The 16,025-nt window shown below is 48.0% G+C and overlaps 1 protein-coding gene across 2 annotated transcripts in view; it reads right to left on the bottom strand.

The window, feature by feature from the left end:
• WWOX (WW domain containing oxidoreductase) overlaps nucleotides 1-16,025 on the bottom strand; it is a 930,720-nt gene that overhangs the window by 195,652 nt on the left and 719,043 nt on the right.

The raw sequence follows: 16,025 nt of genomic DNA, 5'->3' as shown, positions 1-16,025 counted from the left end.
TTGACAGCTATGCTAGAATCTTCTAATTTCCTGCCCAGGTTTATCCTCTACTCTTTTGTCCTTGGCTCCATGCTCAGCAAAGTTGATCAATACAAGCTCCCTCAGTGAGTTCCTTCCACCATCTGGTTTCTGGGTGGGCTTGAATATAGGGAAGTGAAAGTGAAAGTCGCCCAGTCGTGTCTGACCCCATGGACTGTACAGTCCATGGAATTCTCCAGGCCAGAATACTGGAGTGGGTGGCCTGTCCCTTCTCCAGGGGATCTTCCCAACCCAGGGATTGAACACAGGTCTCCCATATTGCAGGAGGATTCTTTACCAGCTGAGCCACAATGGAAGCCCTGAATAAAGGGGGACACTGTTTATTACCCTAGGGTCTTTCCTTGGGAGAAAGGAGTATCACCACAGGTAGGCAGAAATTCCCCAACCAAAGATCAGGGCCTCTGCTAAGAGTCTATCCAGAGACCCTCCCCTGGTGCCAGAGCCTGCTTCCTCCTTCCTCTCCTTGCTCCTTCCAGTCCAGGATGACAAGAGCCCCCATCACTGCCCCTGGGAAACTCCCCATCTCTCACGCTTGCACTAACACCCTGTCCCCACCTTTATAAAAAGTCTTTTTAAACTGTTCAAACTCTCCTGGAATTACTCGATTTGAGTGGGTCATCTCTTTTCTGCCAGGACTGCCTCTAAGCCAGAAGGGATGGGATGAGGCCTCTGGCTTCATTTGGACCAAATATTCGAAGGAGCAGGGCTCACTGTCCTGAACTCACTATTTAAATATTGGGGAAAGTCCTGCTGGAAATTTTTGGAGAGCACATTTTTAGAGAATTGCCAAGGTCAGCAGTCCAAGAAGAAAAGGGCTGACACATGGCTGCTCTCTCATCGGCACACAATGAATTCTCTTTGCCTTGCTTCTGAATATGGAGGGACCCGTGCAAAAATCAAGACATATGCGCCGTCATACCAAAAGCATCTTGAAGCATGAGGGAGCATACGGCAAAGTCCTTGAAGAGGTCTTTTTCCAATTTTTCTCAACCTCCATGTGTTATGGGGAAAGCTCTAAACTCTCACAAAAACAGTGGATTAAAAAATGAGATACCCTCCAGTTTTGCCATCCATTTGTTTCAAGCTTTCAAGATTTGCTTGAGAAAGGGATAAAATAAGTTGCAAGGGTCCCAGTGTGAACTAACTTGAAAAATCTTGCCTTTGCTGGGAATTTTTTTTTTTTTTTAAATTTTCAAATGCATTCTGACCTGCTGCTGCAGCTACAAGGTAGGAAAACACCACTGTCCAAAGAAAAAAGAAGAGGAGGAAGAAAAGGAAATCATTCACATGCTAAAGATCCTGGGATTTAAAACAATAAAGCCAGCACTGGATTAATAAACACAGCCCACTTCTGAACATATTCTTCTTCTGGTTTGTGGTGCAAGGAGACATCAAATCTTAAAGACCTTCTGTGTGCTTTAGAAAAAGATTATAAATCTTGGAGCCCTACAATGCTATCCAATTGCAGGGTTGGTTTCTTTTTGAAAGCTGTCCTTGAATTACCATGGTGAGTGTGTCCTTGAAGAAAGTCCCTGAGTTATTTCCCAAGAAGCTTTCTCTGACCCCTTTTCTACTTAGTTTGGGATAAATGTCCCTTTGCTGAGTTCCCTGGCCACCCTTTTTGCAGAACCTGGTACCATGACCTTGAAATACTGAGTTTTCCTGAGTCCCTGAGGTCAGAGGGAACTTCTTGTTTATCCTGGAATTATCACGCCTCACACAATGCATGTTATCCAAGAGATGTCCAAACATTCCTGTGCAATTAATCTTTAATTCAAGAGAATGACAACATCAAAATAGCAGGACTTTAGAATCTCTACTAGAGATATCAAGACATGGCAAATGAGCTTTAGCACATGTGCTAACCCTGGTCAATGGATAACAATTTCCTGGAGGGCTCTGCCTGAACGCAGACTTGGGAGAGTCACCTCCGTGCTTGGGAGGAAAGGCGAGTACTGATGAATGAATGATGTCGGCCATGGACCCAGAACTGCGGAATGATGCCAAGTGGACTGTGGGGTTGCCACTTCTGTCCTTAGATCCTCAAATCTTTGCAGATCACTTATGTGAAACCACCCCAAGAAAATCCACTGAAATGCCAAGGATAGTAAAATCAGCACTGCCCCAACCTACTTAGGGTACTGTGGGCCTGGAGTCTCAAAACAGAAACCAGCTCAAGTCCAAACCAACTGTTCTCCATGGAGCACAGAGCGCCCACTAGGACTGACTGGGTCTTCATAAAGCTCTGAGTCAGCCTGGTATCCTCCTGGTGACTTTCAAAACTGTGGGTCTGGAAGCGCATCTACCTCTGGTTTCTTCGTAAAAATTGATTAAGTATTTTCAATAAGTCTTCCTATCATCCCCGGCTGAAAGTTGCAAGTGCGTTGGCTGCGTATGTAAAAATACAAATGTCTGACTCATCTCGCCTGGGGAAATGCTGATGAAGCCAGGGGTGTACGTGCTCCTGTTTCGGTAAATGTCTTCCTAAGCCCCAGTTCATCTTGACATTTCCCCTGCCTTTTCTACGCCATCTCAGACAAGCTGGCGTTGGATATCCTTCTGACCCTGGGACGCCCCTTGAAACCACGTCAAGGAGAATGAGAGGCCGTTGCGGTGCGTTTCTGGCTCTGAGCCATGACCTCTGACACAGCATCCGCATTCCTGGGCCAGTCAAGGTCTTTATATCAGAGGGATCCCGGCTGATGGAACTGGGGGAGGCAGCCGGCTGGAACTCAGGCTTCAGCTGTAACTTCTGTACTCTGGCTGGAGTGGTCAGCATTTCTGGCCAGGGCCGTGGTGTATGACCCCCGCCTGCCCCAAGTGTGGTCTGCGTGACACACCCCATCCTTGCCAGAGATGGAAGTGATTCGTGGCACTGGGACCCTGACACTGCTGTGAACCCCGTGCTGGTGACAAGCCACACTCGAGACCGCGCGGCGCCCCGTGTGCGGTGACACAAATTCACAGGCTGCACTGCTTCCTCTTCGCTGATACAATGGGCTGGGACCGAGGGACACAAGAGAGGGTTTGTGTATGTCAACCCCTCCACGACCGACAGGAAACGGAGATTTCCCCCTTCCTTCCTGGAAGGAGTCAGGGCTGGGTGTCACAGAAGCCCCTGCTCCTGGGGCCGAGGTCACGGGGAATTCAACAGTTTTAAAGTGAAGTCCCAGAAGTGGGTGTTCCGGGTGTGGCTCCTGACGGAGAGATGGTGGAGAGGAGGCAGGCACTCAGACACCTGGATCTGGGCTTGGGTTCTGAGTTCTTTCATTTTTCCCCAGTATTAGTCCATATTCTCTCAAAAATGACAAAGAGAGTCAGACCTTGATGAGCCAACTGTAAAAAAAACAAAACAGTATCGATTCCCCCTCTCTGTGTGGCCCCTTCTTCCTTGTTTCTTTCCTTTCTGTTACATCCCTTGCACACCCGTTACCCAAAATGCCAGGGATCATCGATGGATACGGCAGAGGATGTCATGAAAATGGACAAGGAAAATGTGGCCACTTCTAACAGGGCTGCTCCGGAAACATGAGGATTTGTACAGTATTTTCAGTGGAAGGAGCCCGAGGGTCAGCTTGTGGGTTGGGAAATAAGCTAGGTGACTTACTTGACAAGTATGTTGAGATCACTCTGAAAGAAGTTGGTGCAAGGACCCTCTGTCAGTCCGGGAGACCACATAGCACAGACGCTGGCCAACTACAGACCAGGGGTCGATTCCGGACTTCAGCCGCGTTCTTATCAATAAAGCTTTATCGGCACACAGCCACACCCACTCATTCCTACACCTTTGGCAGCTGTTTTCACACTGCGGCAGCAGAGCTGAGTAATCAAAAAGAGACTACATGGCCTGTGAAACATAAGGTGTTAACTATTTGGCTCTTTATAGAAGTGTTTGCTGACTCCTGAGCTAGAGAGTGGGGACTTCTGGCTTACTTGTTACAGCTCCTAAGAGGGCCAAGCTCTGCTGAAGGTCCACGGGATACAGGACATGTGCCCTGTGGTCACACTGGGCTCATGGGAGAAACAGACAAGGGATAGCTCTCAAAAAAGAGGAGATGCTTCACCAGTCCCACCTTCCCATAGTCACTGAAATAATGTAGGTATCTGCTGTAACAGATGAACTTCAAAGTTCCTGAGGCCTAACACAATATAAGTTTATCTTGTGTTCCTATAAAGCCTTACTGACTACAGAGAGGTCGGCTCCATGCAGTCATGCAGAGACCCAAGCTAGTTCCATCCTGGGGCTCATCCCATTGGTTAGAACTCAGTTATGTGACTAAATCTAACAGTCAGGGAGTCCAGTGAGGTGGCCATGAGGAAAGAGAAAGAGGCTGGTGAACATGGAGCCAGAGGACCCATCCCAAGATCCTAACCTGTCCACGCCTTCCTCCTCCTTTCAGAGCACCTTGGTCCTTGCTAACAGAAAATGAGACTCAGGCGTGATCCTCAGTCAGTCTCCACCGAAGACTCAGGATGCACTATCCTTCCTAGGGGGAGAGCCACTCGAACAGAATGTCCCGTGACACTCAACTCTAGAAAGCATGCCATATGCCGAACAGACTAATCTTCATTCTACTTGCTTACATGTCAGAGTTAAGGATCTGTTTTGGGCAAATCACGTAGTTAGTACATTGCCCACTTTATAATCCATAGAGGCAATTCTCCTATAATAATAAAGTCATTATAGGTGTTTAGTTTGGAGCCCGCTTTTAAAGTATTGTTCATAGTTGGTGCACTTTGCACTGAATCTTGGATTAGAAAATAAATTCAGTTCTAACATTTTATTTGTTAAGTGTTTTCTAGGAAGACTTTGAGGCCAAGTGTATAAGCTACTTAGATCAGGTGGGCTTAAAGCAGCCTCCTCCTGTAACAGCCCTCCGCCCAGGACACCTAGACAGCTTTCAGGTGGTGGTACCTCTAACTCTTCAACTCTACGACCCAACGCTACGAGCCTGGACCTCAGTCCATCCACACGAGGGCTGACAGCAGACCTCACTTGGAAACAATGAGCACGATCAATCACAAACATTAAAGTCTTTGACAACACACGCACTAGAGCAGCTAGGCGATATTAAAAAAATAAAGATGTCATAGCAAGAGTCCAAGACCAGGAACGAGGAGCCCTTGGTTCCAGACCCTGTTTCTCTATCGTCTTTGCCAAGTCCTTCCCTTCCTCAGTCCAGGTTTTCCCATTAAGTGTAAACACTTGGGGCATCCATGGTCTACCTGTCACAAGTCCACGAATCTGGGAAGAAATTCCTACTGGTGGAGTTTGATGTCTCAGTGGGAGAGATATCTTTTATTTTATTGATTGACTGATTTTTTAGAATTTGTCTGCACTCAGCCTTTGTTGCAGTGTGCAGACCTCTCTAGTTCTGTGCAGGCTGAGTTGCCCCACGGTGTGTGGGATCTTAGTTCCTTGACCAGAGGTAGAACCTGCAACCCCCTGCTTTGGAAGGCAGATTCTTAACCAGTGGATCACCAGGGAAGTCCGAGAGATATATTTTAGAATGCCATTCTCAGCTTCAGCCCACAACCACAAAAGGTCGGCCCACTTCCAGATTAGACTCAGGCTAAAGGAGAACCCATGATAAATATTTTGCAAAGGAAAACAAAGGAATATATTATCTGGCCGCCAAGGGGAACGCAAGCCCAAATCACTGCTTCTCCAATTGCAAATGGCTTTATAGGCAGTCAGAGTCATTTTATTATTTCGAGTACTGTTCACGACATCGCCACGAAGAAATCAAAATTTGATGAAATTAATTTAGCCATCACAGGAAGGATAAAGAGGAGCTCAGAAGGGTGTTCACTTGATAAATAAAATATATTTTAGAGCAGAGTATTATGGTAATCACTATTTATTAATGCAAACTTCTTTAGGGTTTGCAGGATTCAAATGCACATTTTCTCCCAACTAAATAAACATAGAGGAGCCTGGTCTAAAATATTAACAGTCTTTCTGCACCAGAAATATTAGTCCTTTCCTCCTTTTCTGCCTGCTTCTGTCAGGAAGCCACGGAGCATACAGCGGCAGCGCCTAGCTAACCATGTAATTGATAACTCCCTACTCGATTCACCGTGGGGATCTGTCAGTTAAGGTCTAAAGATACATACACGCCACTATGAAAATGAACTTGCACGAGCCTGTCTGTGGCCCAGGAAGGGCCTGAATGCAGTCGACATCCCGCTACTTAATTGGTTGGGGCTGGTTAACCAGCACAAACGTGTATTCTGGCAATGGCATGCTGTACTATGACTCTCTTTGACAGACCTATTTAGTGAGGAAGAGGTATATTTTTTTCCCCCCAGATAATTGCTCAAAATCATGCTTTCAAAGTCAAAGTGATTCAAACTTGCCTGTCTGTGTGTTGCAAACACACAAGTTGGAAGGAATGCAAATGCACAGTCCTATTTCTCGGGCAGATGCATGACGGAGGCTGTTTTTGCTTTTTGTTTCTCCTCCTGGGAGCAATGAAGGAAAAGGAATTCAAATCCTACAGGGTATAGCTCAAGCCTGGGGTGGCTCGTCTGGGGCCAGATCCTGCAGAGTGCCTGGTTCACTCCACTTGGGCCCAGAGCCCGTCAGTGAAGAGACAGTGAGTCTGACACCCTGCCAGTCAAAAACCAGGGCTCTCAATGCCCTTTAAGGGTTTCCCCAGCAGAGCAGAGGGCTGCAGCGTTCAAATCTACCAGATGTTTGGAGGAGCCATTTAACTTTCCGGGTGGCACCTGGCATAGTGAACAGAGCCAAACACCCTGAAAATAAACCATCTTCAGGGGAGTGCAGGGAAATGACGTCACTCCTTCACTCTGCCCCTCATCATACAAACAGAGCTGTTTGTGCCTGCCTCTGGAGGCTGCTGTGAACTTCTGTGACACTCATCAGGAACATCATCCTGAACCTGGATGTACAGACATCTCCTGGCTTTGTCCTTGCCCCCTCGACTCAGTCCTGAAGGCATCTGTGTGCATTTTCCCCCTCTCCCCTGGCATTTCTGAATATTCACATAGAGATCATGAAATGGTGCAGGCAATAACAAGCACTGGAGAAATTCTAACAAGAGAAGAAGGGAGCAGTGCTGGGAGGTGTGGGTGAAGCTGTTTCCATGGTGAACACACCAGTGACAAGATGCAGACCAAGTATGGATGTCGGGGAAGCCTGACAGCCCAGGGTCCTCCCTGTCAGGACAGGGGCCCCACATCCTTGGGTCTACAGGAAGAGCTTTCATAGGCTTTGTAGGCTCCAGAAAGTACTGTTACATACATCAAGTACAGACATACCCTGTGAGCCTGGAGCAAAGAGCCCCCTAGCACAGATCCTTAGGCTCTATGCACAAATCAAGAACCAAAATGTGACTGAGGCCAGTCCTGGCTCCTTATATAACTCCCCCTTGACATTTCCGAAGGCAAATAAAACTAAGAACTCGTGACCTCCCCCCTACTGCCGAGGGAACTCAATCCTACAGAATTATAGAGCCCTACTCTTTAAAACTCAGACAGGACTTTCAAGGTGATACTCTCCCCCTCTGCTTTTTCAGAAGATGGTGCAAATAAGCTCTTCCACAAAAATACTTATTTGAGAGTCCGTGTGTTTAGAAGCAACACTGGGACTTCTGTCTCCTTGGGAGAACTGAGATGAATAAGAAGATCTGGTTCCACTTTCAAGGTCAAAATGCAGATCCTGCCTCAAAACACCATGCGTGGTCCACATGACTCTAATAGGAGGCGATTGGACATGCTGTGTTTTCCCCATGGCCGGGCTAGCTAAGTTGAATCCTGTGAGATGGTGGTGGGTGAAAATGCTTTGTAGCCCACTAAATAAATACATAAATACATACGTGGAATCTAACATACGAGACAAATGAACACGTCTGTGAAACAAGAACAGACTCACATCCATAGAGAACATGCTTGTGGCTGCCAAGGGGGAGGGGTTTGGGGGAGGGATGGAGAGGGAGGTTGGGACTAGCAGATGCAAGCTATTATACAGAGAAGAGAACAACCAAAGGTCCTACCATATAGCACAGGGAACTATACTCAAAACCGTATGATAAAGCTTATTGGAAAAGAAGAATGTGCATCTAAGTGAATCACTATGCTGGACACAGCACTGCAAATCAAGCAAAATAAAATACAGGAGTTACTTCTGGGCACTGGGTCTGTAGATGGCTGGTGTTACCTCTTTATGTGCTTCCAGCTGTGCTTTCAAATGCTCTGTAAGGATATGGGTTCCTTTTGTAAGCACCATGGGACAACCCACAGGGCATGCACCGTAAGATAAAAAGAGCCGTGCACGGTCATCTGAAGCAAAATGAATGCTCAAGAATGTTCGCAGCAGCGCCACTCACGATAGCCAAAAGGTGAAAGTGAAAGTGAAGTCGCTCAGTCGTGTCTGACTCTTTGCAACCCCACGGACTGTAGCCTAACATGCTCCTCCATCCATGGGATTTCCCAGGCAAGAATCCTGGAGTGGACTGCCGTTTCCAAAAGGTGGGGATAATCCAAATGTTGCCCCCTGCCTCCATGGACGAACAGATAAACCCAACGTGGTATAAACATACAGTGGAGTATTATTAAGCCAGGAAAAGCAATGGAGTGCTAACATAGGCTATGGCATGGATCAACCTTGAAAACTTTACACCAAGTGGAAGAAGACAGATGCAGAAGGTTGCATACTGCGTGACTCCTTTTACAGGGACTATCGAGAATCGGCCATTCCATAGAGACAAAAGGCAGAGAGGGGGCTGCCAAGGGCTGGGAGGAAGGACAAAAAGGAAGGGACTGCTTGACAGATTCAGGGTTTGACTGGGAGGTGACAAAATATTTTGGAACTACAAAGACATGGTGTTTGCACAAAATGATGATGATACTAAATGCCATTGAGCTGTTGACTTCTGAGTGGTTCATTTATGTTACATCAGTTTTATCTCAATTGAAAAAATATATATAAACAGAAAAAAAATAGTATAGCTGAAGTTTGCTTGTTTGTGCGTGTGTCTGCTCTCTCCCAGAAAGAACCCTTTTGAGAGGGGTGGTGGGGGCTGAGGGTCGGCTGGGAGCTGAACCTCAGCAGGAAGACTGGACTCACAGAAAAGCATTTGTAGTCAAGAGACCAAGTGTGGGGAAAATGGAAGGAGGAAGTGTTAAGCCCTCAGTATGGCTGGAATCTTCTCTTTATGCTATTTATTTTGGTGTCCTGCTTATCTGGGGTCATCTTAACACAGACCTTAATGCCGGCAGGTGCCCAAGGCCATGGTGCTCACAGCGTGAGGCCTGCTGACCTTGACCCATGACCTGGCTGCATCTGTGAGGCTGGCACTGAGCTGCCCTGGCCGTGCATGATGGCTCCTTCCACGGCATCAGGCTTCCGTCCTCTGCTACGAGACCCTTCTTCAGAAATGACTTGCTCGGTTGGCGCCCTGGGCCGCCCCCATCGCGTGCCCCATGGCTCCGAGAGTCACAGGCCCACGCACATCACGTGGTCCGGATCTGAGATTCTGACCACACAGCCTTGGGTGTGCTGGGGTGGGGGGGTGGGTGCGGGGCTGGTGGGTAGGGGGTGAGGGACCCAGCAGACCGAGAGCAAAGGCAGCTTCGTTGGTTCTCATTTCAAAACTGCCTGAATGTGAAGATCAGAAAGAAGTAGGTGTGTTTCACAAGATGCTGGCGAGATTAAGGCATGCAAGGAGCTCTTCAAGGAGGAAAACCCTTATTCATTCATTCGTTCAGCCAGAAAACAATGATCGAGTTCCTTCTCTCGTGCCAGGAACTGGGCAGGGGCATCCAGGGATGGATGAAGAAGACCTAGTCTTGAAATCTGTGTTTGTGTACCAGAGCATCCCGGAGTCGGGGAACAGGCAAATTTATCATTGGAAAGGAAGCAGTTTATTTGAGGGAGCTTTCACCCGGGTTCCTGGGCAGTGGAAGCTCACAGGGCAGGAGGGTGTCCAGTGGACCAGGGGCTTACGGCCGGGGAGCAGGTGACTGCCATTGGAAGTTGACAGTGACTGCTGGATGGTGACTAACAATAGAAGGCGACATTGTTGGGAGAGGAGGTTTGCTCCTGATGGGGCAGGACCCTTGCCTCCCAGAGCCTGGGATCTTGACTGATCTCTCCCGCTCTCCGCAAGGCTGTCAGGATTGTTCTAAAAAAAACGAATCCCATCACTGTATAGATTTTCTTGCTCAAAAGTCTCCACTGGCTCCTTGTTACTCATGGATAAAGTCCTTCTTTACACTTCGAATTCCGATGGAAGCCATAACACCTCCAGGGAGGGGGTAAAAGTTGGATTTTGGGAGAGGGAAGAAAGAAGAAGAGGAAAAAAACATGTTTGCCGTTTGAATGTTTAAAGCACAGCTGTGCATACAGTACAGAAACAGGTATGCAGCGTATCTGTGGTATTAAAATTTCATGGGCGGGGGCGATTAGGAAAATCGTGTCTGAAAAGGCTCCTGGGGGTGGGAGGCGATAAATGAAAGAAAACGCTGAGAAAGACTCCAGGCCAGGGTTTCTCACCCTCAACACGATCCACGCTGGGGCCTGGATAATTCTCTGTTGCCAGGGGCTGTAGGACATGTAGCACCGTCCCCAGGATCTGCTCCTTAGATGCCAGGGGTCCTTCTTCCTGAGCGGTGATGACCAAACATGTCTCCGGGATTGCCAGACATCCCCTGGGAGTGGGAATTCAGCCCCGGGGCGGGGAGGGGAACTCCCGGATTAGAGGAGGTCATTTCTGTAAACGCTCACACCACAGTAACTATATGACAAAGCTTAACAGTGTGGGATGGGGTGGGGGGGAGTGGTTGGGGGTGTCTTTTATTGGCAGCAGTACATTCTGAGGCGGCCAGGCAGGTCTGGAGTCGCAACGTGGAATGATCAAGCCAAAGGACACAGACGGTCATGCCAGCGTGTGAGGCCTTTCCAGGAAGGTCTCTTCAGGGGGAAAGGCGGGGCTGACTGAGTGAAGCCAGCAAGCCTAGAAACGTCCATCTCTCTCGGTGTCCGGAGAGGCCTCATTAAATTCCGTGACTGCGCTGGTGGAGCCTGACTCGCAGCTGCGAATTTCAAGGCCTCCCTGGGCCTCCTGCGGGCGGGAAACTGGGGTAATAAATTACCTCTGCTTCCTGGCCTGGGCCGAGGACCTTGGGAGGTTACACCCTAAACATCCCATCCAAAGCGGGGAGGAGAGCTGGGGGCCCCCACACCAGGGGCCGAGCGTGGGTCTCCGTTTTGGCCAAGTGTAACTGCCAACAGTTGGCCATTTAGGCTGAGCGGTTTCCATCGGGTAAGGTTCCCTATGAGGGCGACATTAGGCTTTTGCTAAATCAAAACAAACAAACAAAAAATGGCAATAATTAATTGTACATCACATGATGCTTTTAAAAATAACATACAGCTTATTTTGGTGGATAATCGTAACACAGGGGCTGGTTCTGGAAAATGAAGCCTCGTCTCGCCGCGAAACTTGAGCCTGAGTGATTTCTTCCTTTCTGGAGACTCTTTGAAGAGCAAGTACAGCACGAGGAGAGCGTTGGGGGAGAACCCACGCATTGTTCAATTAAGATGTTTATTGATGTGACACATAAAACTCCCCTGTCTTATTATGGGGCTGGAAGGAGGCTATTTCTTTAACTGCTTGGCTTCCGCACACCTCTGGGTTCCTCGGGGATGGTTTTTCTCTCGCCCGGATCCGAAAGAACTGGTCCTCTGACAAGTGTGTTTTCTTCTTCTTCACACGTCCCTTCCTTCTGTCTCTGCCTCTCTCATCCTCTGACTTCCTTCCGTACTTGTGTATTGACTGGGTTGAGTTTTCTCGCTAGTTCGGAATTTGTGAAATCACACTGCACTCTCAGGAGCGTGAGTGAGGAGAGACTTTAAACGCAAGGTGTCTTGAGAAAGGTGAGACGTTTCTGAAGGTCACCTTAAACGTTCAGCTCTGTGAGCTGTGTCTTGTGGCGGGGAAACGAAAGCTAACTAATAATTATCTTGAAATAATCCTGGGACTCGTCATATTCAGTGAAATCAATCCGCCAGTGGGGTGGGAGACCACGACTCTACACATGCATGTTTCTCCCCGGCTGCAGGAAGAGATCTGATTCCGGCTACCGGCAGAGGTGGGGCCCTTGGCTCAGAAGCCTTGGGGCTACTGCTCCCCACTTCTTGCCCCTGCCTTTCTATCTGCAGGGCAATTTGTGCTGCCGAAGACACCCAGAAATACTTGCATTTACTTTTTCCCGGAAACAGGTTTCTCGTTCAAACTCAGGATTCAAACTTACATTTGCTAAGACAGTGCTTGGGAAAACCAACAGACAGGAACCAAACCCTGAAGTTTATTCTCATAAGATATAAGAGACTTAGCCAGAAAGAAAAATTCTTAAATAGAGAGGGGCGCCTTTCTGTCCATCTGGTATGCTGTTACAGATGTTTGAAGAAACTGAGGGAAACTTAAACACACAAGTTCCTTTCTGCTTAATTACTTAGTAATTCTGTGTTGTGTTATTAAAAAAAAATAAGTGGAGATCCTTCCAGAAGATTCTGGGTTTTCTTCCCTTTATCACCTTCCCAGTCTCCCCAGCTGCTTCCACCAGGGAACTGAAGTACCCAAATGCCAACATGACAGCCTGACTTTTGCAAAGAGGCTTAATTACTCATTACGAGATTCCATCAACACGAGCTCCGGTCCGTGGTTTTGTAATAAGGGACGTTATCTTTCTTTGGATTCTTCACTCCTTCATAAAGGAGGATGTGGCGGAGGTTTCCACAACCCTGCTTTCTATGGGAAGGGGACGAGGGGATTTTAATGCATGAATTTGATGTCATTAACAATGCTGACAGCTGTTTAATCCCAGTGGAAACAACAGCTGAGTCCCGACTGCAGGGGGGAGAAATAATTAACTCTTCAGTGTGTTCGGCGGAAGGGATCGTGTGAATCAATTATGTGTCTCGTGCTTTTACCTGCAGTTTTTGTCAATTACTCAGCCACTGGGTTGGGAGGCTTGGGGGCCAATAAAATGACAGGAGGCCCTCACAGGCGAAGGGACTCATTAGGTTCAGGGGCCAGATTTATTAAACGAGGCTGGGATAAGTTTGCCATTAATTAAAATTAAGAACTTTTTTTTTTTTTTTTAATGTTTCCACTGAATCATGGAGCATGATGGACTAAAGTAAAAGGAAATCATCGAGAAGGAGCACTGGGTGACCCAGTGTCAGGGAGGGGAAGGCAGCTGAGCTGAAAGGGAAAGAAAAATAGACTCTGAAGCTGAAACAGAAACATGGGGTGGGGTGTGCGGGTGCCCCTGCTCCTTTATGACACGTGCCACTTAATTTAAACGGAACATTCAGACACCTGCCAGTGACGGTAAACTTGCTACTTTTTCACCCACCCTCCCCCAGAGATGATCAGTCCCTGTCTTCTAGGCTTCAAGGGCTTTTTTTTTTTCCTTCTTTTTCACCCCTGTGTGCAGACTGATGTCCTTCCTGGGACTATTCCTACTGCTTGTAATTTGTACAATATTACAGGTATAACTAACGTCTGATTGAGATCCTGCTTTGAAATGTGCGGCCCTCACTCAGCACCACCCTCCCCCCATCTCATAAAGCACTCCTGGACTCTTTCCATTCATTTATCATGTGAGACTCTGAGCAGATGTCTTAAGTATTCAATGTTACAAACAGCAACATTACATGAATTTAAATCTGGCTCTTTGTCTGAATGCCCCTCCGAGCATGGCAGCTGATGTCTGGGGAGCCCGGCCTCATCTGGAAACGGCGTGGTTTCTGCCACCTGCCCCAAGCTGCCTCTCGGTGGTACCCAGGGAACAACCTGCTCTCTCCTGAGAGGTCGGAGGCTGCTGGGGGCACGGCGAGACCCTCCGGGGATCAGAGTTTGCTGAAGTGACAGGTGAACAGACACGGTCCTGTGCAGGTAGACGCACTCCGACCCTGCCTGGGAAGAACTGGGAGGCTCACTCTCTGAGTGCATGCCGGACATTCCCAACGGAGCTTCAGGAAGGGCCAGCAATGTCTGGGCTGTTGTCCCCATTTTACAGATGAGGCGACTGAGGTCTGGAGGAGAGCAGTGAATTAGATTTCTCTCATGTTGATATTCTACCCAAATGAACTGGACAGACATGTGTGTGTGAAATTCTCAGCTAAGGCTTGAAATCCAGCATCACAAGAACGAGATACCAGGGATGTAGTTTAACATCTAAACTGGAAGTGAAAAATCCTAAGGGATACAGTAGGGGGATTAACTATAGGTTTTTGCTCACTCAGCATACTGTCCTTTTATTTTTTTGCTTCTGGGAAGCACACTGTACCCCATCTGATCCTACTGGTCAAGGTGGGTGTTCTAGTCCCTTTCCAAGATGGTAGACACATGACCTCGGTGGGTAATTAAACAGCTTATCCTTGATCACGGTGATTAGCTCATGGACAATGCATGTGATCTAAACTGGGCTGGAATCTTCCCTGAGATGCAGATACTCTGAGAGGGAGTACTAGAGAGGTCTCCTTCTACAGTCATTAACATCACATGAGAAGGGGAGACTGGTCCCACCTCTCCCACCAGTAGACTGAACCTGCTACAGAAGCAAGCCAAGCAGAGACCCCCATGGCCAAAGGATGGAGAGAGACAAATAATCTAACGAGACATTTGAGCTCCTGGACCCAGCTATGCCTGAAGCCAGAGCTCCAAGAGTTTCTAGTGCATGAACCAATCTGCTTCCTTTTGTCATAAACCCTGTTCAGCTGCCACCAAGAGTTTGGCTAAAATGGGGTGAGAGAGGAGTCAATACTCACCATACAAGTCTGCATATGGCGTATCACTGACGATTTTTCTAAGCTCTGGTCTCAAGGGAGTCCTCAGCAAATTTCTCAAAACTCTGGAGTCAGACCATGTTCTTCTTTAGCTCCATGCCCTTCCCCGTGCTGTTCTTTCTACCTCTAATGGCTTACTGTGCTGTTTCTCTATTTGGTGAGTGTCTATGTAACTTTTCAGACCTAGCTCAAACACAAGCTCTTGGTTGCAGTCTTCCTGGGTCTCCCTGCTGCTAAGTCGCTTCAGTCGTGTCCGACTCTGTGCGACCCCATAGACGGCAGCTCACCAGGCTCCCCCATCCCTGAGATTCTCCAGGCAAGAACCCTGGAGCGGGTTGCCATTTCCTTCTCCAATGCATGAAAGTGAAACGTGAAAGTGAAGTCGCTCAGTCATGTCCGACTCTTAGCGACCCCATGGACTGCAGCCCACCAGGCTCCTCCATCCATGGGATTTTCCAGGCAAGAGTACTGGACTCCCTAGACAGTATCAGTTTTCCCGAAAGAAAGTACAAGCTACTCATTGTGTGTTCTCAACAACAAGTGCCTTGCTGGGTAGGAGGCTGCTGTAACCGATAATTATTCAAAAATAGCTCACAGTGAACTGTAAACTCTGCCTTCAGGGAGGCTTACACTGTATTGGTGGGGGTGGGTGGGGTAGGGGTAGACAGAGAATCCAAACTGTAAGACGGCAGGGATTAAATTCAATTCTGTAATGGACAATCAACACAATGATGCTGCTCTGAAAAGAGCTCATGGTTTCAAAGGTCCTATTAACAGAAGTAGGATGCTCGGGGTGGAGGTGAAAAGCCCCTCTTGCCATGTGCTGCTCAGGCCCACCTGGATTTCTGCCCCAGCCCAGGGGACACTGGAGGGGCTTGAGTATCAGATCCATCGAGTTACACTGTGGCTTTCATACTGTTGTTATCAGCTTTACTGAGATACAGCTTACCTACTATACAATTCACGCACCTGGAGTGCACAACTCAATAGCTGTTTTTTTACGACATCCACAGAGTTCTGGGATGATCACTCGGTTTGGAACTTTTCTCGATCACAGAAGGAATCCTGCTCCCTTAGCTGTCTTCTCCCCAATCTGCCCATGCCTCCTCAGCCCAAGGCATCCACTCACCTACTTTCTGTCTCTAGTCCTGCCTCTTCAGACATT

This window comes from Bos taurus, chromosome 18 (genome assembly GCF_002263795.3).
Source record: "Bos taurus isolate L1 Dominette 01449 registration number 42190680 breed Hereford chromosome 18, ARS-UCD2.0, whole genome shotgun sequence".
NCBI lineage: Eukaryota > Metazoa > Chordata > Mammalia > Artiodactyla > Bovidae > Bos > Bos taurus.
Note: the sequence above shows the minus strand (reverse complement) of the source record. Positions and strands in the feature narration are given on the sequence as shown.